Source organism: Gorilla gorilla, chromosome 5 (assembly GCF_029281585.2).
Source record: "Gorilla gorilla gorilla isolate KB3781 chromosome 5, NHGRI_mGorGor1-v2.1_pri, whole genome shotgun sequence".
Lineage (NCBI taxonomy): Eukaryota > Metazoa > Chordata > Mammalia > Primates > Hominidae > Gorilla > Gorilla gorilla.
In genome coordinates, this window is record NC_073229.2 from 12,593,717 (window position 1) to 12,619,627 (window position 25,911).

Below are 25,911 nucleotides of genomic sequence, written 5' to 3' on the forward strand. Positions count from 1 at the left end.
CCAGCAATCCCACTACTGGGTATACATCCATAGGAAATGAAATCATTGTGTTTGAAAAATATCTGCACTCTTATGTTTACTGTAGCACTATTTCTAATAATCAGATATGGAATCAATCTATGTGTCTAAAAACAAACAAGTGAATTATATATATACAATATATATTATGTATATTATATATAATATATATTATGTACATAATATATATTATGTATATTATACATAATATATATTATATAGATAATATATATTATGTATAATATACATAATATATATAATGTATATTATATAATATATATGATGTATAATATACATAATATATATTATGTATATTATATAATATATATGATGTATAATACATATAATATATTATGTATATTATATATAATATATATTATGTATATTATACATATGTTACGTATATTATATACATAATATATATTATGTATATAATATACATTGTATATTATGTATATTATATATAATATATATAACATATAATATACATAATATACGTTATGCATATTATATATAATATACATAACGTATATTATATATAACATACATAACGTATATTATGTATATTATATATATTACATATAATATATATTATTATATATAATTATAATTATATATAATTTTATGTGTAATTATAATTATACATAAAATGAATTATATATATATATATATGTATATGGACACACACACAATGAAATACTATTCAACCATAAAAAAAGAATGAAATTCTGCCAGTTGCAACAACATGGATGACCCTGTAGGATACAATGTTAAGTGAAATAAGCCAGACACAGAAAGTAAATACCGCATGATCTCTCTCATATGTGGAATCTTAAAAAAAAAAAGTTAATAGAGAAGTAGAGTAGAATAGTGGTTACCAAACAGTGAGGAAGAAGTGGGGAGGGCAAAATGGAGATAGATTGGTTAACAGTTATGAAATCACAATTATATAGGAAGAATAAGTTGTAGTGTTCTTTGCAAAGCAGGGTGACTATAGTTAAAAGTAAAGTATTGTATATTACAAAGTATCTAGAAGAAAGGATTTTGAAATTTCTTATGAAAAAGAAATGATGAATGCATGAGGTAATTAATACACTAAGTATCCTTATTGGATCATTAGACAACATACATATTCATTGAAACATCAAATTGTATCCTATAAATCTATATAATTACAATGTGAAAATTTTTTAAGAATAAATTAATGAATTAAATAACAATTTTAAAATGTTCTCAATCACCAACGCAAAGTTTAGGAGCTTTGTTCTTGACTCAGCCTTAAGACTGAAAACTAATGTGTTAGAAATATTTGTAGATCCTCTCAATCTTGAGAGAATCCTAGCTAAACTACTGAAATATAAAATATATTTTATGTAATATGCTCTTAGGTATATTCTTAGGTGAACTCTGCTTTTAGATGAAGCTTATAAAAATGAAAAACGTATCTGAAATAAAATTTTAAAGTATTTGGAAAGTTACACCTTAATCTATTAAAGACAAATTTTCTATACAGTAACCTTTTTATATGCTTTTGAAATGGGATATACAATTATTTTCCCTGATGTGAAACAAAATATAGAAAGTTGGCATTTTATCTAAGAAGTTAACTTAGGAAGAAAGAGTGAGAGGCAGAGGAATGAGGGAAGAAAGGAAGGCTGATGATGGGATACCTTATCAAGTTGCCTAATGCTGTATTGGAACCTAATAGGCCTTCTAAGGAGTTTTATTACATAATGCAAGACTCCTCAATCTGGGAGGAGGAAAGGGCTTTATTTTTGAGTGGTCACAGGTTGCCCCATGGGCATAAACTCTACCAAGCTTCTAGGTTACACCTACATGAGCATCCCACCTGCTTAAGTGAGAGCAGCCACAAACTGTGGGCCATTCCAGGTAAGTGTCATATCACACCTGCACCAACTAGTCAAAGCCTGGGTCAAAGCCTGTGCAGAACTGATTGCTACAGCAGAGGCTAAAATGAGAAATGGGGCTAAGAGAATGAAAAGCAGTGCCCATATGTATCCAAAAACAGGTTGAAGATATCTTTAGGAAGGAACAGATAGTTTTTTTTATTCATACAATAACAGATGCATATGAACTCCTCGAGTAGTCACCCATTCCTGTCAGCCCTTGGGCTTCATAACTAAATCACTCTTCCTTTGTAATCCAGTCCCACATTTTCAGCTATCTCTCTATGTTTATTATCTTAAATATTTCTTTGCTCTATACTCTTCCCCTAGTCTTCAACCAATTTCTTTCTTTATTGTCCCAACCCACAGACTGTTATTTCCACTTCGATGTCCCATAGAAGCTTCAAGGGTTTGAAATACCTAAGAAACAACTCATCTTTCTCCCTAAAACTCCCTCTCCTTCTCCCACTTCAAAATTTCAACTAATGGCTCCCCCTGTTATTCCCACCAGAAAACTGAATGATCCGTTTCTCCTCATTCACTCCACACATGTAAATCTCATTAACGTTACTTTCTAGATATTTCATGAATCCTTTCCATTCATTCTGTACTAGAAAGTGTTCCCAGTTTAGACCCTGGTGGTTGGTGGCCTCTTACCTAGGCGCTCTCTCTCTCTCTCTCTCTGTGGGTGTGGGTGTGGGTGTGTGTGTCCTGAGAATTTATTTACTTCTGGTTTTTGTTTGTTTTTTAGTATCCAGAATCTACAGGGAACTTAAATCAATCAGAACAAAAAATAACCCAATTAAAAAATGAGCAGAGGACATGAACAAACACTTCTCAAAAGAACACATACAAACGGCCAACAAATACACGAAAAAAAAATGCTTAGAATCACTAATCATCAGAAAAATGCAAATCAAAACACAATGAGATACCATTTCATACCGGTTGGAATGGCTATTATTAAAAAGTCAAAATACAACAGATGCCAGCAGGGCTGTAGACAAGAGGAAGTGTCTGTATATTTTTAGCTGTAGCCCTTCTTCAAACGTGTCCCCCTTACAGCCAAAAGAGCGGCCTATCTAAAGGACTGTTCTGATCAGCTCACTTACCTGACTGAAACCTTCAGTGACTCCCATGGCCTGCAGGTCAATGCACTAATTCATGACTATAACATGTGAGATATCCTTGATCTGGCTACTGGTCTAGCCCTCTCTGACTCACGCTTTATAAACCATGCATTCTGGAACTTTTTAGTTGTTTCCCACATCAGCATGCTACTTCCCATCCATGTAGATTTGCAGAGACCTCCTCATCTTTTTAATTCCCAGTTCCCACTCTCAACATGGGCCATCTCCTACCCACACTTCAAAACCTAAGCAAAACAACACCTTCCGTGACACCTCCATGCTGAGTCAGATGCCATCCCCTTTGTATTGTAGTTCTTTGCTTGTGTGCCTTTGTCTCACTTTGTTCTCTTTAAAATAAACTCCATGAGGACAATGATCACCTGCTATTTGTGTTAATATCTGCACCAAGTGGCATAGTGTCTGGAGTATAGTAGGATCTATTTTCAAGGAACAAAAGATTATATCTATACCAATAGACATGAATTAGCGCTTTTTTTAAAAGATAAGCTCCCTTTGAACTAAGTCAATGTTTACAAGAAGAGTTATACTCAAAGGTTCACTTTTGCTGCTTACGTTTCATTTATTTCAGGCAATTAATTCATTGTTATTGGTAAATCGATACTTTTTATTGATACTGAAAAGAGAGAAATAAACTAATGACTATCTCTGTTAGAGTAGATTTGTTCATATCTATCAGTAAAATGTTAATTATCTGAAAGTCAGTAATAAAACATAAACTGTGATCTTAAATGTTTTTTAGGGGCTCAAAAATAATTAGAATTCATGTCAGCATATAAAAAAAGATCAGAGTATTTTTAAGATAGGATAAAATTTTATTTTAGTTTCTTAGGGATTTTTGTGACCTTATAGAGTTCAACTAATTATAATTTTAAAAATAGGATTGATAGAGTTTTAGAATTAGAAACAATTTATAGATTATTTTATTTTTCTTTTGAGGAACCAGGTCATCAGAAGATCAAGGAACACCTATAATGTCACTAGATCCTAATTTAATTTAAATTTTAGAATCCAGGTATTCTAACTCCTGTCTTGATACTATTTCTACTTCATTATGTTGCTTCCCAGGGCTTTAAAAAATAAAAGCTGGGAAATTACATTTGCTTTGCATATACAGCACCAATTATCAAATTCAGCATAAAAGCATAACATGTATACATCAAAAAGAAAACATAAAAACTTCATATTAAAAGCATCTCAAAACAATTGAATATAATAGGGAAACCTTATACAAATGCAACACTCCCCCATTAATAAAAAGAAACCAATTGGAGAAAAAAGAAATTCAATATAAACATGTTGGAATATAACCTAATTCATTTTAATCCAATGCTTCAAATTGAAAAAAATTAGCACTAATGTTATTTTCCTTCATCATTACAATCTTGCTTTTCATTACATTATGCTATGTTTTGTATTAAACATAAAATCAATTTTTCACCTTAACACATGCTAGAAATACAGTCACCATGTTGGAAATCAGTAGAAAGTGTCTTTGTTTCTACTTTTTTTTTTCTCTGAAAAAGCTTTGGGAAAAAAAATCATTTACAATGTTTAATTTTAATAACTTAAAGAATGTAATTGATTTTTGTTTGTTTTTGACATGGAGTTTCACTCTTGTCACTCAGGCTGGAGTACAATGGCATGATCTCGGCTCACTGTAACCTCCACCTCCCAGGTTCAAATGATTTTTCTGTCTCAGCCTCCCGAGTAGCTGGGATGACAGGCACTCGCCACCACACCTGGCTAATTTCTGTATTTTTAGTAGAGATGGGGTTTCATCATGTTGGCCAGGCTGGTCTCAAACTCCTGACCTCAGGCGATCCGCCCCCCTTGGCCTCCCAAAGAGCTGGGACTACAGGCGTGAGCCACCGCGCCCAGCCAATTGAATAGTTTTTAACTCAGAGGATAAATGCTTGAGGGGATGGAAAGCCCATTCCTCATGATGTGATTATTTCACACTGCATGCCTGTATCAAAACATCTCATGTACCCCACAAATATATAAACCTCCTATGTACCCACAAAAATTTTATAAAATAATGAAAATATTTTAAAACTAAAAAAATTGTTTTTTAATTAAGCAACTTTATTTAAATAAAATCATTCTTCCTCATCCTCAGTCCTGGGATCTACCAGAAAGAATTAGCAACATCTTAAAGATGACAAAGTGTTAAAGATAAGCTGCTATTAAGTAAAAGTGTGAAGTGTGGGGGGGGACAAGCTGGATGCCTGAACCATTTTGTTCTATCTTTAGGACAGTGAAAGAGCAAGAAGCAGGGATGGGGTGGGGGACACATATTCTGTTGAGCATTGTCACCACTATATTCACTGAAATTCATCTGCATGCTTGTATGTATACTTTTGATTCGCCTGATACACTGAAAATTATATGAAATTGTTCTCTATTCTTTAGATAATTATAATCTAAGTGCTAATATGAAGCTTAGAATTTATATGAAATATTTATGCCCACAACAAGACATTTCAGCTATTTCCTAGATAATAATCTCACTTCACCCTGCACAAAACAGGCACATGATCATGTCACTCTGACCTGGTTTGAGTCCAAGGAGGCTTTTGTTTTTAAAATAATTTAGGTTAGTAGTTAAAATATGAACTTTGGGCCAGGAGTGGTGGCTCATGCCTATAATCCCAGCACTTCGGGAGGCTGAGGCGTGCGGATGACTTGAAGTCAGGAGTTGGAGACTGGCCTGGCCAACATGCTGAAACCCCATCTCTACTAAAAAAAAAAAAATACAAAAATTAGCTGGGTGTGGGGGGGGGCACCTATAATCCGAGCTACTTGGGAGACTGAGGGGGAGAATTGCTTGAGCCTGGGAAGTGGAGGTTGCAGTGAGCAGAGATAATACCACTACACTCCAAAACAAACAACAAACAAAAAAATTCTAGAGTCACACTGAAAATCTTAACAACCTGCTTCTACTACTCATTTTTTTAATTTTTATTTTGACCTGATTTTAGATTGATAGTAAAATGCACAAATAACACAAAGTGCCCCCTATGTCCCTCACCCTACTTCCCCTAATACTAACATTTTCAGAGCCATCCTTATTTTCTCTATAAAAGAGCAGAATTCTCCTTTTAGAGATTTGGAAAGATTATTAAAAGATAAGTTACAAAATACAGTACCTGACACGTATAAAATATTAAATAAATATTAGCCATGCTTAATTATTTTGTTTTAAGTCTATATGAGTCAAGTTTTAGTAGAAATATGGGCTAGAAAAAAAAAACAGAAAGCGGGACTCTGTGATCCGACTTGGGCTTATAGAACAGACTGTACTAGTTTGTTCTCATGCTGCTAATAAAGTCCTACCCAAGACCGGGTAATTTATAAAGGAAAGAGGTTTAATGAACTCACAATTCCACATGGCTGGGGAGGCCTCACAGTCACGGCAGAAGGCAAAAAAGAAGCAAAGGCACATCTTAAATGGTAGCAGAGAAGAAAGCTTGTGTAGGGAAACTCCCATTTTAAAACCATCAGATCTCGTGAGACTTATTCGCTACCAGGAGAACAGTAGGGGGAACCCGCCCCTATGATTCAATTATCTCCACCTGACTCCATCCTTGACATGCGGGGATAATTACAATCAAGGTGAGATTCGGCCGGAGACACAGCCGAATCATATCAATGACTAATGAGAGTTATGTCCAGAACCTAATGAAAACCTGTCTGAGGCCACATTCCCTGTAAAGCAGATTTGAGATAGAGATTTGTGTAGAGAACATTTAACTGGGTAAAATCCTAGGAACCAACAACTGTGGCGAAAAAACTGAATTGGATAAAGGGAGTTGAGATGTGAGGCAGTCACAACAAATACCTCAGCTAATCTCAAGGGGGAGCTGAGAAGCTGGGGTGACCCTTCAGAGTTGCCCTAAATTGAGGCAGGAGTATGGAGTTTTAATACCTTTCATTGGCCATTCTTCAGATACGAGTTGTCCCCAAGGATGGACATCAGCTTGACAAGTTATTAATTAGATCTCCTGAGAATAAATTCTAGAGAGAATCAGCTGAGAGGCATGATTTAGCAAATGAGAACCAAGTGAAAGGCGAAAGGGGTTTCCCCTTATAAAACCATCAGATCTCATGAGACTTATTCACTACCACTAGAACAGTGTGGGGAAAACTGCCCCCATGATCCACTTACCTCTCACTGGGTCCCTCCCACAACATGTGAATTATGGGAGCTACAGTGCAAGATGAGATTTCGGTGCAGACACAGCCAAGCCATATCAGACAGTAATAACTTTCAATTAAATATAGCTAGACGTTCTGTCAATGGGTCACAGCAGTCTAGAGAATACATTGAAAAACTCTGGGAACAGCAGATATAGAGGTCAGATCTAGAGATTTTGAACAAAGTTTAGTGCTACAATGCATTGGTGACCACAGACAAAAGGTGTCTGTTGTTGTTATAGTTTGTTTCTGTCTTGTTTTTCATCATGGGAGGACAAAAAGAAAAAATGGGGGCAATGGTGAAGGAGAAATGAAAAAGACCTGCTTTTCTATGGGTGGAAGCGACTAAACGAGAGAATAAATTTGGATTACACAACAAATGCAAATCAAGTTAGAAGCATGAAAGGCATGATTAAGGCCATGGTTCTAATAGATATCAGCCAGCGGAACCAGGATCATGCCACATCAAGAGAGGCTGCAGAGCCATTGCCTTCTCTCCTGTCAATGCTAAATTAATGAAATGGAACTCACAGAAGCACTATGTAATCAAATATTGGTGGGACACAAGCAAATTCTGAAAAAGTTTCATTGATCAATGATAATATCTTTTGGTGTAAATATCTCCTCAAAACAGTTCAGGAAAAAAAATAAAGCTATAATTTTCCTTTAGAAATATTTAACTTTGTTATACTAGTTTACTTATTTTTTACCTAATACATTCTGATATATTGTTATGTAGGTTAAAGATGCTCGATTCATGCCACTGTGGAAACCACACATAATTTAGGCAATAATGCAAATTCTTTTCAAATTCTTTTATCAGTGTATTCACTTTATTTTTATTTCTAACACAATTCAAAATTACAGGATGCTATCAAAGTGATGCTACAAAACCCCACTAAAATTTTTTCAATTCTTCAAATCACACACTTACACACACACACACACACACACACACACACACACCACATGCATTCCCCATACAGGCCTTTTTTGTGGGGGGCCTGAGTAAATAATTGCATTTTATTTTCAATTTTTCATTTTGAAATAATTAAAGACTTACCAAAAATGTTGCAAAACTACGTGCCTTTTTGAAGTAAAGTCTTGAAAAAGTTGTTTGGTATATCCTTTATAGTAAAAAAAGAAAACACGTGTATATTCTGTTGATTAAAGGCATGCTGAGATTGTTAGACATGTGATTTCATCAGAGACTCCAATATAGAGCACAGCTGTAACGACATCCTAAGAGTGTTCTAACTGAAATGTGTTGGAAGAAGGTTCTAATTTTTCTCAACCCTTCTCAAGTTGGCACTTAGCAGATTTCCACTCTATAAAAATAACTCCTGCTCTGCAACTAATGTTCACAGATAAGCTCCAAACATATTTACAGCTCCATTTAAGTATAATGTACACACAGTAAAATTCACCCTTTTCAATGTGCAATTTAATGGGTTATGGCAGATGAATATCATCATTTGACCACAATCATGATCAAGATACAGAAAATCTGCATCATCACAAAATGTTTTCTTTTGCTGTTTTGCATTTGATCTTTTCTCCATTCCTGAACACAGGCAACCACTAATCTGCTTCTGTTTCTACAGTTTGCATTTTCTAGAGTATCCTATTAGTGGAATGATACATTGGTGTCTTTCATGTCTAGCTTCTTTCACTGAGCATAATGCTTTTGATATTCATTTATATTGCTGTTGTATCAGTTTGCTCCTTTTTATTATTGAGTGGTACTCCATCTACAACTGGTTTATCCATTTACAAGTTGATGGACACATCTGCTATGAACTTCAAGGATGAGGCTTGGTACGGATATGTTTTTATTTATTTTGAGTCGCAGTGGAATTATTTGGTTATATGATCAGTACTAAGTTTAACATTAAAAGAAACTGCCAAACTGCTTTCCAAAATGTCTGTACCATTTTGAAGTCCCACTAGCCAGGTGTGAATAGCAATTCTTCACATCATGTGGTATGGTCAGTTCTGCTCGTGTCAGCCACTCCAGTGGGTGTACAGTGGTACCTCAATGTGGTTTTAACTTGCATTTCCCTGATGACGGGTAATGTTAAGTATCTTTTCATTTGTGTATTGGACATCATCTCTTTTTAAATTAAAATATCTGTACAAATATTTGGTCCATTTAGGTCAAAATATTATGTTAAATGAGTTATTTGTGTTTTGTTATTTAGTTTTTTAGTTATGTGTACATTCTAGATGAAAGTTCTTTATCAGACATATTTAAAATTATTCTGTCCCAATCTGTGGTTTGCCTTTTCATTTTTTGATGCTATGTTTTAAATTGCAAAAGTCTTAATTTCATGAAGTCCAACTTACTATTTTTTTCCATTTTCATCCATCCTTTTCTTATCTAAAAAATTTTTAGCTATAGTAAGATTATTAAAAATTTTTCCTATTCAGTAAGCTTTATACTTTTTATATTTACATTATGTATAAAATACATGTTGAGTTAACTTGAGGATATGGTGTGAGGTAATTCTGAAGTTCATATTCTCCATTTAATATCCAATTTTATTAGTACCATCTTTATAAAGACATTGATTTCCTTATTGAATTATTTTGGCAACTTTGGCCATGTAAGGCTGGATATATTTCTAAATTATTTATTCTGTTTCACTGATATATATGTCTTCTTCATGCCAGTAAGTTTACTGTACTGGTTAGTGTAGCTTTACAATATGTCTTGAAATTTGGAAAGTTTTCCAACTTTATTCTTCTTTCTAAAACATGCTCTGGCTATTCTAGGACTTCCATATTTAAAAAAAAAAAATTAGAATCAGCTTTGTAATTTCTCCAAAAAGGCCTATAGGTTTGATTGGGATTGTGCCAAATCTGGAGATCAGTTTCAGAAGAATTATCATCTAATAAGTATGACATGTATATTTACCAATGAACTTGATACATATTTCTACCTATTCAATCTCTCGTATTAGTGATTTAGAAATTTTGGATCAGCATACCTTTTATTAAATTTATTCTGAATTATTTTATTATTTTTGAGGCTATTATAAGTTAAATTGCTTACATAATTTTATTTTCTAATTGGTGTTGATTGTGTATAGAAACACAATTGATTTTATTTATTGATCTTTCATCCTACAACTTTGTTAAATTCACTTCATACCTCTAGCACACTTCTGCAGATGCCTAAGGATTTTCTGTGTATATGTTTACATCATGTGAGAATAGTATTTTTCTTTCTTCCCAACTTGGGTGTCACTTATTTCTTATTTTCTTTTCTTTTCTCTTTATTTCTTTCTTCTTTCTGTCCATTCCTCCTTCCTTCCCTTCTTTCTTTCTCCCTGTTTTAGAATCAGTTTTGTAATTTATCCAAAAGGACCTATAAGGTTTCATGGGAATTCCACTGAATCTAGAGATCAATTTCAGGAGAATTATCATCTCATAAGTATTAAATATTTATCAATGAACTTGGTATATATTTCCACTTATTTAATATTGAATGCAATACTTTAAAGAACTAGGGAGAGAGGACATCATTGCATTTTTCATAATCTTATGTAGAAAGTATTAAGGCTTTCACCATTTTAAGTAAGATGTTTGCTATAGATTTTCTGTAAACACATAATCAGTTTGAAAATGTACTTTTCTATCCTCAGTTTGCTGGGAGTTTTTAATTTAAAAAATGTGTTACATTTTGTAAATTCCTTTTTTGCATCTATTGAGAGTGTCACGTGATTTTTCTTTTTTCTGTCAGCATGGTAGATTTTCAGTTGTTGAAACCAACTTGAGATAAGCCCCACTTGGTTAAAACACATTATCATTTTTAAATATTCCTAGACTCACTTTGCTAATATTGTATTAAGAATGTTGCATCTAAGTTCATAATGGTTATCAGTCTGTCATTTTTGAGTTGTGATATCTGTATTTGTTTCTGATATCGAGAGAATCCACGTAAAACATCTACTTCTGTCATCAGTAATAATCTGACCAGGGATAACACCAACAGTTAGAGAGGAACCTGTCATTACCTGTGGCAGCAGAGATATCAGAGATTCCAAAAAGAAAAGCAAGGTTAAAATTTCAAATATAATCACATGAAATATCAGAAAGCCAGGGGATAGAAATATAGGAGAGCAAAATCTTAGAGGTCAAAACAAGTAGTTAAGTACTGCACATGATAATAAAAAGTAAAGTCTTTTCCTAAGGCAGAGCCTGGCTGCTGCCTAGCTTCTTTGACAATTCTTGGTAGGCTTTCATGGCTTTATAAGGGCTTATACTTTAGGTAAAGTTATAGTCAGGGAAACGGTGGGTGTAGGTTGGCTCTGTAGAAATGAAGCATTACAGGAGCACTGCAGTTAGAAAGAAACTGATACTGATGATACTTCGGTCACACTAATAATACATGCTAATGATAATCATAGCAATCATGGTAATGACAGAAAAAATATATATATAATATTAACATGCTTCTATTTGCACATATACATATGTGAATAGAAACATTGATTTAAAGACATGAAAGTATAGAAATAGCCTACACCTGATAAAGATATGCTCATACACAATAACAAACATCAGTATAAACAGAGATTTTGATGTATCACAGAATTCTCCAATAGATCACAATTTTGACACTATGGGAAGTGTCATTTTCAGAACTTTTCTTTATCTCCATTATCTCCATTCTCTATTTCCAACATTCCTGGAGACTGAACTCAAGGATCAGTAAATATTCTCAACCTTAACCATAGCAGACTTCATTCATCCCATATATGCTTGTTATTTTTCCCCATTGACAGAAGGCATTGTACCATGAAATATACAACATATCTCTGACACACCTGACGGAAACAAACAATGGGGAAAGATTGACTATTTAATCAATGGTGATGGGAAAACTGGCTAGCCATATGAAGAAAGCTGAAACTGGACCCCTTCCTTACACCTTATAAAATAATTAACTCAAGATGGATTAAAGACTTAAACATAAGATCTAAAACCATAAAAACTCTAGAAGAAAACCTAGCCAATACCATTCAGAACATAGGCATAGGCAAAGACTTCATGACTAAAACACCAAAAGCAGTGGCAACAAAAGCCAAAATTGAGAAACGGGATCTAATTAAACTAAAGATAGCTTCTGCACAGCAAAAGACACTATCATCGGAGTGAACACACAACCTACAGAGTGGGAGAAAATTTTTGCAATCTATCCATCTAACAAAGGGCTAATATCCAGAATCTACAAGGAACTTAAACAAATTTACAAGAAAAAAACAACCCCATCAAAAAGTGGGAAAAGGATATGAACAGACACTTCTCAAAAGAAGACATTTATGCGGCCAATAAACACATGAAAAAAAGCTCATCATAGGCTGGGCGTGGTGGCTCACGCCTGTAATCCCATCACTTTCGGAGGCCAAGGCGAGTGGATCACAAGGTCGGGAGTTTGAGACTTGCCTGGCCACTACGGTGATACTCTGTCTCTACCAGAAACACACAAAAAAAAACTTTAGCCAGGCGTGGTGGTATATATCTGTAATCCCAGCTACTCAAGAGGCTAAGGCAGGAGAATTGCTTGAACCCATTAGGTGGAGGTTGCAGTGAGCCGAAATTGTGCCACTGCACTCCACCCTGGGTGACAGAGTGAGGCTGTCTCGAAGAAAAAAAAAAAAAAGCTCATCACCCCTGGTCCAATGAGATACCATCTCGCGCCAGTTAGAATGGCAATCATTAAAAAGTCAGGAAACAACAGGTGCTAGAGAGGATGTGGAGAAATAGGAATGCTTTCACACTGTTGGTGGGAGTGTAAATTAGTTCAACCATTGTGGAAGACAGTGTAGCAATTCCTCAAGGATCCAGAACTAGAAATACCATTTGACCTAACAGTGTCATTACTAGGTACACATCCAAAGGATTATAAATCATTCTACTATAAAGACACATTCACACATATGTTTATTGCAGCACTATTCACAATAGCAAAGACTAGGAACCAACCCAAATGCCCATCAATGATAGACTGGATAAAGAATATGTGGCACATATACACCATGGAATACTATGCAGCTATAAAAAAGGATGGATTAATGTCTTTTGCAGAGACATGGATGAAGCTGGAAACCATCATTCTCAGCAAACTATCACAAGAACAGAAAACCAAACACCACATGTTCTCACTCATAAGTGGGAGTTGAACAAAGAGAACACATAGACACAGGGAGGGGAACATCACACACTGGGGCCTGTCAGTGGGTAGGAAGGAAAGAGGAGGGATAGCATTAGGAGAAATACTTAATGTAGATGACGGGTTGATGGGTGCAGCAAACCACGACAGCACATGTATACCTATTTCACAAAACTGCAAGTTCTGCATATGTATCCCAGAACTTAAAGTGTATGTATGTGTGTATATATATACACACAAATGTAAATGTAAATGTAAATAAATTGAAAATGGTAAAAATAGAAATATGTTTCGTACACAAATAGTGACATAATAAAGCAAGATAGAATGTATGTTTGAGTTAAAAAAAATTGCTTAGAAGACAACTTGAATTCCATTCCAAGGAACTAGTTTTCAAAAGTTTACAACCAGATTTCAGTTTGGCAAAAGGCAACAATGCTGTTTTGAAAATAATTTCTGAAAAGAGCTTCCCCAGCAGTTCCAAATGGCAGTCCTGATACAAGGAAGTAGGAGCAATTTTGTTACCACCAGGAACATTGAATTTATTTTCAGACCTTGAAATTCTGGGAGGCCCTCGAATAATAATCAACTACAATATTTTACTTTACATAGAAATATTGTTTTAATGTTAATATAAAAGCTTGTATATGAACTAAAATTGTCAATCTGCCACTTTTAAGAAAGCAGAATCCATTATGTCCCTAATCTATAGTGAGTTGATATGTTCCATAAGCAGTTCTGGAAGGAGGCTACACTTAGAGCATAAATTGGTATAGATCGCTTTGCTCTCACAGATAGCGACACAATATTTTCTGCTGAATGGGAAAAAGTTTGAAGGCATAAATCAAGATAAAGCAACCATCTGACAAAGAATTACAAAGAGGCCCCATACCTTTTTCTTAGTGAACGCCATGTGACACATTGATTTTCCACTGAAGATAAAAGCCAAAATCATGTGTCATCAATAGAAAGCAAGCAAAACTATTTGGTTCAATATGTTATGGTACTTAACAAAAAAAAACTTGCAGAGAAAAGACAAATCTAAAATGTTGCACATGATTCAAACAAGTCTGGATCAGAAGAGACATTTCAGAGGTCACCGCTAGAGAGTCAAGGATACATTAGAGAGAAATAAACTCCTGCTTTTTTGTTTATCTACTTACATACACAGATACTGTCTGATGAAGATGATTGATATCAGGTATGGTATTTGATGGTATAGTCATTTACAAAATAATTCATCCCTTATGATCTAATGCAATTTTCTTCATATTACACGTGTATATTTAAATACTTCCTTGTGAAGTGGCGGCTAGCCAGGCTGCTGTTAGCATATCCAGTACATTACTGCAAATTCCAAAATGGCAAATCCCACCGTTGAAATTTCAACCTCTCTAGCGTCCCTCGGCTGGAGTGCATAATCACGGCAAAAATCTGCAACATCAGAGGTGGCCGCCACAGACACAAAGTCTATGTTTCTCATTCCATTCTACCAAATCTAGTCAGCAGTCTGGGTGAGGGGGCTTGGCAGTATCTATGAGCAGAAAGCATTCAAATGGCTGGTATATGTGCTTCCGGGGAAACTAAGGGAAAAAAAGAGAGAGGGAGGGAGGGAGGGAACAAGAAAGAAGAAGGAAACTCAAGGAGAGAGGAAGGGAAGGAGGCTGGCAAGAAGGGATGGAGGGAGCAAGGGAGGGAGGAATAAAGGAAGGAAGTTACACCAAGTTTCAAAACTGGCCACGGACTGAGAAGGATTAAGAGACAAACGGAATTGAAAGCACTTATGTTCATACTCGGTATTTTTCTTACCCATTCTTGCAAATTAGTAATTTAAAAATTTTCATTTCCACAAATCCACGTGTTTTCTTGTTCCTCTCTCTCCGCTCTTTTTCCTTCTTTCCTTCCTGCCTTTCTTCTTTCTTTTCAACATAGGTTATATAAATGTGTGAGAGCTATCACTAGTCTACATTAATCATCAGGATTTTCCTGTATATTTCCAATTAAGATGACCCATAATAATATTCTACTGTAATTTTGGAGGGTCCAAAATACTAGATGGCATTTAGTGTTTTGGAAATCATGACAAGTCTAACAGGACTTTAAAAAACCTATCAAGACATCTGATGTGTTTTCTTGCCCATACACTCTTTAATGAGGTCTGCTTGACCCTTTCTTCTTCCCTTCTCTAGTCATGGGTCCTTCACACTGAAAACTAAGCTTTGCATCAGTGTTTGACGAACAGGTGACATAATAAACTGCAGTAACATTTTAAATTCAGCTCAAGATGGTAGATGAGAAATCTAAGCTTGTGAAGTGAGGTTTAGCATGCTGTTCAGTATGCAACAAATCTGAGTGTTGCTAACACAGGATTCATACCAACAGGCTCCTTCCAAAACCTTTCAATGCAAATTCTAGCAAATGCACACTTGGAAGAAAAATGTTCCATGAAGTTGTATATGTAAATTTATACTTTCAGCATTTATGTATATAATTTCAGGGGAAGTGGGATCAACTTAACATTATTAAACATAGTCCAATGATATTTACAACATAACTTCAGAAACATTTTATTACTAGAAGTATTTTAAAAAGGATGTACCATTTAGGATTTAAGACACACCCCACAAATGAAAAAAACAAATTAGATTATAAACAACATTTAAAAAAATTTATGCCATCTCTTTCACTACAAAATCCTCCTAGGGGAAAAATATCTTTTCCTTCATTATTAAAGGATGTTATCAGAGCACAGTGGAATTCTTTCAGATTTAGTCAGAAGGTTCTCTGGAGTTGAGAGATCTATTGGAGAATATTTTCTTTGAAAGTCCATGTCCTTTCCCCAGGCCTACATCATATATAAATAAACATTTCAGAAAAGGGGCCATGTTAGGAAAAAGTGGGTTGAAGATTGTAAGACCTGGTTCCTGGGTGCCAAATAATTCACAAGTTGGAATAAGCTGGGTTTTTGTAACACTTCTCTATGACTGCCATTGATACTGAACTATGCCAAGGAACTAAGTCCTACCAAGGAAAAGCAGGAGGAAAACAGGTGTAAGAAAACATTTCCTGTCAGTGTGTCCAGAGATAGCATGAGTCAACAGCGGCTCCTCATGAAGCCATCGATTCGTAACACTGGAGTATCTAGAATGCATCTGGGTCGAATTATTAAAAAGAAAGTTCTTCTCAAGCTAGTTGTAATGGTAGCTAATTTAAAAAATTAATGTTCTGCGATTCTGATAAAAATCTATGTGGTGAACCAACAATAAAGGCGGCTGAAGATATTGGTATGAAATAGTTATTTTTCCTTATATACCTGGACGTTCATGTAAGAAATTATACTTTTGGAAGGTCTGTCATATTCTCAATGTATAAGAGTGGAATCATTTTTAGAAGTTATTGTCAGAATTTTGCTTTAATAGTGCAATAAAGTGTGCATTCTCTCTCTCTCATTTTCATTCAACAGCCTCTACAAATTGAGCCTGGCTCAAAGGTCTTTCCCTCTTGGAATATGACTCCTCCCCTTTCCCTCTACATAGGCTATTCTATAACAAATTACTTGGCTGTCTTGATTTTTTCAGAGACCTCATGCTAGTAGTAGAGAGCCAGGAGAAAGTGAGATGTCCTATATAAAAGGCCTGCTAGAAAAAGAAATCAGCACTGAGTTCTAAGGATACTGAACAACTTTTTAAAAAACAAGCAAGCCATATTAAACACATTAGTTACAACCAAATTAGATAAAACAATGAAAATTATCCAAGAAGAAAAAGTACATCACCTGTCTAGGTTTAAAATTGCTTAAGGCTGCCATCCAAGGACCATCTATGATAACAAATACAGTAGTCTGTATTGACACAAAGTTTTAGTGATAGACGTAATTACATTCTTCTGCTGGTGGTGTTCTAGAATAAATGGAATATCTGCTGATCAAATCTGAATGCATCCCATAATATTAGCATGTAGGATCCCAGATCTGCAGGCACTATCTCTTTCTCAGATCTACACTTTGAATATTATGTTAGTTAAAATGAGAAGTATGTTAGAAAATGTCTTTTAGAAAAGAAATGTTGGCTGAGTATGGTGGCTCATGCCTGTAATCCCAACACTCTGGGAGGCCAAGGTGAGAAGATCTCTTGAGCTCAAGAATTTGAGACCAGCTTGGGCAACATATCTATAAAAAATTTTAAAAATTAGCCAGTGAGGTGGTGCACACCTATAGGCACAGCTACTTCAGAGGCTGAATCAAGAGGATCACTTGAGCTTGGGAGTTTGAGGTTGCAGTGAACTATGAACATGGCACTGAACTCCAGTCTGGGCAACAGAGTGAGAACTTGTCTTCAAAAAAATAAAAAAGAAGAAAAAAATAGGAAACATTGTGTTCACATATGCTATGGTACTCTTTCTTATATAAACTATTTCTTTGCAGTATTCTAGAGGATTTAAGACAAATTTACCATTTAATAATTGCATATGGTATATTATTGCATTAGTATAGTATGTTATTATATAATTAGTATAAGTGACCAGTGCTGCAACAACCACATTCCAAAAAGTATTGTGATCCTCCAAAATTACAATGTCTAAATGACATTATTCTCCTTCATGAGACCATTATACCTTAATGTTTCAGCACCATGAAAATCAACAAACGCCCTCTAAACTATATTTAGAAAACGTGGGAAAAAATAGATACAGTTTCAGAAGATACATATATTTTGGAAATTAGCCTTTTTGGAATAAATTATTCTTTATGACATATAAATAAACACATTTTTCAGACTGGCGGGGTAACATTTGCATCAGTCAAAATAATTAGATTACTAAAACCTGTAATCTTATTAGAAAAATGGTTTATTCAGAGAATCATTGGAATTATTAGCCTTCAAGCTGCTATATATTGAATCTGATCAAAATAATTAAGATAATATTATTTCATTTTTCAGTATAATATCTCCTTAGTATTTTTGTTTCTTATTTAATATGTGATTATATTAACTTCTGTGAATAATATGGATGAAGATCATTACAGTGTCAAGATCACTGGGTTCAGAACACAGAAACCTCAAGCCTATTCTTTTTTCTTAAATACCTGTAAGACTTTAAAGAAGACAGAGTTTCTGGACTCTAATTTCTCTATCTGTAGAATAAATGGGTTAGACCAAATAACTCCCTTCTGCTTATAAATTTTCTAATTATATGACTGAGCTTACACCTGGAAAACAGTCTATCTCCTGTATAAATTAATGATAGAAATGAAAACCACCATGTTTCATGAAATTAACCACATAAATATTAACATCAACTGCTCAGAAGGACTTAAGTGCAAGTATCACAGGAATTCTGAAGCACAGAGAACTAAATATAAGAAATGTAACACTCTTCGTATTTTCAAAGAAGATTTTAATAATATATGTAAACACAGTAGCCTGTTCATAAGAAAAAAGAAAAGTGACGTCTTAGCATATTCAGGGTTCAACCAAAACTACTACTGGAATGTAAATCAAAGTAATATTCACCTAACTGTCATAATTGGCATGAATAATTTTAAGTAAAACACTTTTATTTGATATTAAATGTGAACAATAAGCCAAAACAGAGAAAATTAATCAATTGATCATTTATTGAAACTGAAATAAAAATATATAATTATTGAAGCCTCTTATATACATAAACCAATCATTGCTTAAATGAGCTGACATACTAGCTCCATAGTTTTATGTCACTAAGGAACTCTTTTGAACACAATAAAGAAACCAGAATTGAGCACAAAGAATGATGAACTGGGAAGTTCATGGCTTTCTATCTACTAATTAGGAGTACAATCATTCAGTCAAACAGCCACTCAACAAACATTTAGCATACAGCTTCTGGATACCAGGTACTGGTGTAGGTGCTAGAGCAACAAGGAAATATTCCCTGCATTCAGTGAGCTCACAGGCAAGTAAACAAGTAAGTATGAAGACTGCATGACTGATTGGGAGTGGTGGCTCATGCCTGTAATCCCAGCACTTTGGGAGGCCAACGTGGGCAGATCACGAGGTCAAGAGATCGAGACCATCCTGGCCAACATAGTGAAACCCCGTCTCTACTAAAAATACAAAAATTAGCTGGGCACGGTGGTGCATGGCTTTAGTTACTTGGGAGGCTGAGGCAAGAGAATCAATTGAACCTGGAAGGTAAAGGTTGCAGTGAGCTGAGATCACACCACTGCACTCCAGCCTGGTGACAGAGTGAGACTCTGTCTCAAAAAAAAAAAAAAAAAGACTCCATGATAAATGTGTATCTACAAAAGGGCACAAAGGAATGAGTAGCTAATCCCCAAAGCCATATGGAGCAGTCAGTATAAGCTTCAGGAAAAGAAACTGAAGTAAAAAACTAACCTGAATCTGAAAAAAATGAGTAGGTATTTTCCAAGCATGTTTCAGGGGAAAAGTTGCAGGATGCAGAAGTCCTCCCAAGTACAAAAAGAGAATGAACTCTGGACAACTGGCAATTTATGGCACACAGGAATCAGTAAATGTAGGGATGAGAGGCACACAGAAACGTGGGCAAAAACAGGAATTTTGACTTTATTCCATAAATCATGGAAAGCCACCAATGGGTTTTAAGTAATAAAATACTAAGACCGGGTTTGCATTTTAGAAAGATCAATTTGATTTCAGTGAGGAGGTCCAAAAATGAGAGCAGCAAGGCCAGATAGAAGGTCCTACTGCAACTAGCTATGGTTAGAGATGCAGACCAAAACTAAGGTGAAATCATTTAGAAGAAATAACGTGGATATAAGAGCCATTGGTTTGGCCTCTCCACATCATTTTTTTTAATTTTATTTTCATTTATTTATTTATTTTTTTTTTTGAGACAGAGTCTCGCTCTGTCACCAAGGCTGGAGTGCAGTGGCATGATCTTGGCTCACTGCAAGTTCTGCCTCCCGGGTTCACACTATTCTCCTGCCTCAGCCTCCCGAGTAGCTGGGACTACAGGCACGCGCCACCACGCCCAGCTAATTTTTTCTATTTTTTAGTAGAGATGGGGTTTCACCGTGTTAGCCAGGATGGTCTCGATCTCCTGACCTCGTGATCCACCCACCTCGGCCTCCCAATGTGCTGGGATTACAGGCTTGAGCCACCATGCCCAGCTGGCCTCTCCACATCTTTACTGTTATACTGATAACATGGGGATGAAAATAAATATTATTTGTATTTAAACTATTATTGTTATGTGAAAATTAAACAAATAACATACTATGATAACATCTGAGGTTCAAGAAATATTAAGTCCTGAAAATAGGAAAGATGAAAGGAAGGAAACAGGGAGTGGGGAGGAAAGTAGGAGAAAGGAGAGAATATAGGAATGAGAGAGGAGGAAAATAATAAGAAAGAAGTAGAAAGCTAGGTACAGTGGCTCATGACTGTAATCCCAGCGCTTTGGGAGGCCGAGTCAGGCAGATCACAAGGTCAGGAGTTCAAGACCAGCCTGGCCAATATGGTGAAACCTTGTCTCCACTAAAAATACAAAAATTAGCTGGGTGTGGTGGCAGGCACCTATAGTCCCAGCTACTCGGGAGGCTGAGGCAGGAGAATCACTTGACCCTGGGAGGCAGAGGTTGCAGTGAGCTGAGATCACACCACTGCACTCCAGCCTGGGTGACAGAGAAAGATGCTGTCTCAAGAAAAAAAAAAAAAAGAAAGAAAGAAGTAGAAAAAGATATAGTATTTCTTAATCAGCAGAAGCTACTCTTATTTTTCAATACTCTACCTTTCTAATGTGTCACTGACAAGGAAAGGTCTTGAATAATTGACTGAAGTCAGAATAGGTAAGGCACTCTACCTGTGGATACGTGAGAGGCCTTAAAAAGTTCATGGAAAATGTATATTATGAAAAAAACTATGCAAAGGTTTCAATATTGGCAGCAAAATAAACTCATACTAATTTATTATAGCATGTTTGAACAGGATCTAGTTTGAGACAGTAAGAAGGAGTAGACATTAGTTTGAAAAGAGCCCCTAGCAGAGCAATGTAAATTCTGCTAAAATTGAAGCAAGAACAAACATTAGATTATGATGAAGCTTGAGTGAAAGAATGGTGAAATCACTGATGCTTTACAAGAAGCTTGAGGGGACAATGCACCAAAGAAATCAGTAGTTCACAAGCGGACAGCTTTTTTAAAGAAGAAACGAGATGATGTGGAAGATGAAGTCCACAGGGACAGATCATCCATATCAATTTTCAAGGAAAAAAATTAATCTTGTTTGTGCCCTAATTGAAGAGGACTGATAATCAACAGCACAAACAATAGCCAACATCGTAGACATCTTAATTGGTTCAGCTTACACAGTTCTGACTAAAAAATTAAAGTTGAACCAACTTTCCACTGCATGGGTGCCAAAAGTGTTGTGCTCAGATCAGCTGCAGACAAGAGGAGAGCTCTCAATGGAAATTTTAAAGAACTAGGGTCAAGATCCTGAAGGATTTCTTTGAAGAATTGTAACAGAAGATAAAACATGTGATCTTCTGTTTTCAGTGTGATCCTGAGGGCAAAACACAATCAAAGCAATGGCTACCAAAGGTGGAAGTGGTCCAGTCAAAGCAAAAGGGGATCACTCAAGAGCAAAGGTCACGGCAACAGTTTTTTGGGGACATTCCAGGCATTTTGCTTGTTGACTTTGTGGAAGGTCAAAGAACAATAATATCTGCATATCATGAGAGTGTTTTGAATAAGTTAGCCAAAGTTTTAGGGCAAAATACCTGGGAAAGCTTTAGCAGACAGTCCTCTAACACCACAATGTTTCTGCTCATTCCTGTCATCGAGCAAAGGCAATTTTGTGAGAGTCTCAATGGGAAATTGTCAGGCATCCACCTTACAGCTCTGATTTGGCTCCTTCTGACTTCTTTTTGTTTCCCAATCTCAACAAATGTGGAAAGGGCACCCATTTTTCTTAAGTTAATAATGTATAAGAGACTGCATTGACATTGTTAAGTTCCCAGGACCATCAGTTCTTTAGGGATGAAAACCGAAGATCACATTTTCAATGTTTATCTTTTAACTTCATTTTTCCACAAACTTTTTGAAGTTTCTCCATACAAATGTCTCCATACAAATGAGCACTTGCAAAATAAGCAGAGAGTCTCATTCAATGGACAGAAAGTTCTGTGCCATCTAAAAATTATCTTAAGCAAGTTCAATGTGTAGCAACAGACTGTATTGATAAATATCAGTTAGGTTGACTTCTGCAATGACCATGATGGAGTAACAAGAACTAGACTTTCTCTCCCTCCTGAAACAACCAAAAAAATGGCCAAAATGTATGCCACAAAAGTTTGCAAGACCCTGTAAAGTCAGTCTCAAACAAGGTGAGCCTATCAACTGCCCTAATTTATGCCTGGAGAAAGTTTTCCAGCCCACTACTCCAGGAGAAGAGCCCAAGAGGAGCCCATTGTTCTCCCTGAGCTGAGGGGACAGAGCTGAGAGTCCACAGAAACCATGTTGACATGAGCTCTCAGGACAAGGTTTCCGAGAAGAAGGGGCTGCACAGAAAGAGAACTCCAGAGCTCTGCAAAGGGTCCCCCTAAAGTACATAGCTAAGTAATTGTTAGGACAGGCCTAGAGAAAAGTACCTACGGTTGGGGAAACAACACACAGATAAGATGAAAAGTAACAGTACACATGCTCACCAAGGTCCAGTAATAGTGCTTATTTTATCAGCCAACCCAGAAACACCTCAAGATTCCCAGGGATACCCAGAAGGATCTTGCCTCACTAGTTGGGAGTGATTAGCTCTAAAATGAGAACTGGTCTGATCCCACCTAATGAATTTTTAAAGCAAGACCAAAAAGAGTCAAACTCTTTCCAACTAAACTTAAATACATACCAATACAAAGATCAAGAATATTTATATATACTTCCAGCACTCAATAAGATAAAAGTCACCGTATCTGACATCCAGACACAGTTTAGCAGAGACGCAACAGTCACAACAAAAGACAGAAGAACGTGGCTCATAATAAGGAGAAAAATCACTGAGTCAGAACTGATCCAGAGTAAATCAAGGTGCCAGAGTTATCAGTTAAGAACATTAAAATGCTTATTGAAACAGTATTCTATATGTTCTAAAATAGAGACATGCAAGATACACTAAAGGAGGCTGGGCGCAGTGGCTCACGCCTGTAATCTCAGCATTTTGCGAGGCCGAGGCAGGTGGATCACGAAGTCAGGAGTTCAGGACCAGCCTGACCAATATGGTGAAATCCCATCTCTACTAAAAATACAAAAATTAGCGGGACATAGTAGCATGCGGCTGTAGTCCCAGCTACATGGTAGGCTGATAGCACATTAGTCATTAAAGAAGAAAAGATAGACACCTCTCAAAATAAAATATAGAGAGAAAATAAATTTTTAAAAAACATGAACAGAGCAATAGTAGACAGTACATTTCAAGTAACTGAATTTACGTGTAATCTCAGTTCCCAAAGGAGAGGAGAGGGAAGATGTGAAAACATTTGGGACTTTGAGTCAGGCAAAGCTTTCTTTGATATGACCCCACAGCATGATTTATATAATAATATATTGATAAGAAGAACTCATCAAATTTAAAAAAAAGAATCTGCTCTTCAAAAGAATCTATTAAGAGACTGAAAAGACAAGCTGCAGGCTGGGAGAAAATATTTGCAACTCATATATCTGATAAAAGGCTTGCATCAAAAATATATTTTAAAAGCTCAAAATTTAATAATGAAAAACAAACAACCCCATTTAAAACTTGGGTGAAAGACTGGAACAGACATTTCAAAGTAGACATTTGTTTGGTAAATAAGCACATATGCTCAACATAATTAATGCTTAGGGCAATGCAAATTAAAACCAAAATGAGACGCCACTATCTATTTTTAAATAGCTAAGATTAGCATGACTGATAATAGCCAAGCACTGGCTTGGATGTGGAGAAGCTGAAACTCTCATACACTGCTGATGGGAATACAAAAAAGTGTAACCTTTGAAAAACAGTTCAAGAGTCCCTTAAAAAGTTAAACATACTTCTGCCGTAAGACTCAGCCATTGCACTCCTGGGTATTTACCCAAGAGAGATAAAAGTAGGTGTTCATATAATGATATCAACACAAATGTTCATAGCACATGTATTCATAATAGCCCAAACTAGAAACAGTCTAAATATCAATCAATACATTAATGAATTAACTTGCTTTATCCGAATTAATTATGGATACATACTATAACATGAATGAATCTCAAAATAATTATACTAAGTGAAACAAGGCAGACTCTAGAGGTAAAACATGCAGAGAAAAAAACATAAAATGTCAGACAAAAAAGTGCATAGTGTAAAATTGTATTTATATACATTTTTTGACTGTATAAATTACTGTCCAGTGACAGAAAGCAGTTTGGTGGTTTTTAAGGGCCAGGAATGAGGGGCCAGAGAAATGTATTATAAAGAGGCATCAGGAAACTGGAGGTGAAGTATATTTCCATCACCTCGATTGTGTGCTGATGGTTTCTAAACTTTCAATATTTTTAGTTTATTATATGTTATACAAAATAAAGCTTGTAATAAAAATCAAAAGATTGAGCCATCCTTATTTTCTCTATAAAAGAGCAGAATTCTCCTTTTAGAGATTTGGAAAGATTATTAAAAGATAAGTTACAAAATACAGTACCTGACACGTATAAAATATTAAATAAATATTAGCCATGCTTAATTATTTTGTTTTAAGTCTATATGAGTCAAGTTTTAGTAGAAATATGGGCTAGAAAAAAAAAAAAGAAAGCGGGATTCTGTGATCCGACTTGGGCTTATAGAACAGACTGTACTAGTTTGTTCTCATGCTGCTAATAAAGTCCTACCCAAGACCGGGTAATTTATAAAGGAAAGAGGTTTAATGAACTCACAATTCCACATGGCTGGGGAGGCCTCACAGTCACGGCAGAAGGCAAAAAAGAAGCAAAGGCACATCTTAAATGGTAGCAGAGAAGAAAGCTTATGTAGGAAAACTCCCATTTTAAAACCATCAGATCTCGTGAGACTTATTCGCTACCAGGAGAACAGTAGGGGGAACCCGCCCCTATGATTCAATTATCTCCACCTGACTCCATCCTTGACATGCGGGGATAATTACAATCAAGGTGAGATTCGGCCGGAGACACAGCCGAATCATATCAATGACTAATGAGAGTTATGTCCAGAACCTAATGAAAACCTGTCTGAGGCCACATTCCCTGTAAAGCAGATTTGAGATAGAGATTTGTGTAGAGAACATTTAACTGGGTAAAATCCTAGGAACCAACAACTGTGGCAAAAAAGCTGAATTGGATAAAGGGAGTTGAGATGTGAGGCAGTCACAACAAATACCTCAGCTAATCTCAAGGGGGAGCTGAGAAGCTGGGGTGACCCTTCAGAGTTGCCCTAAATTGAGGCAGGAGTATGGAGTTTTAATACCTTTCACTGGC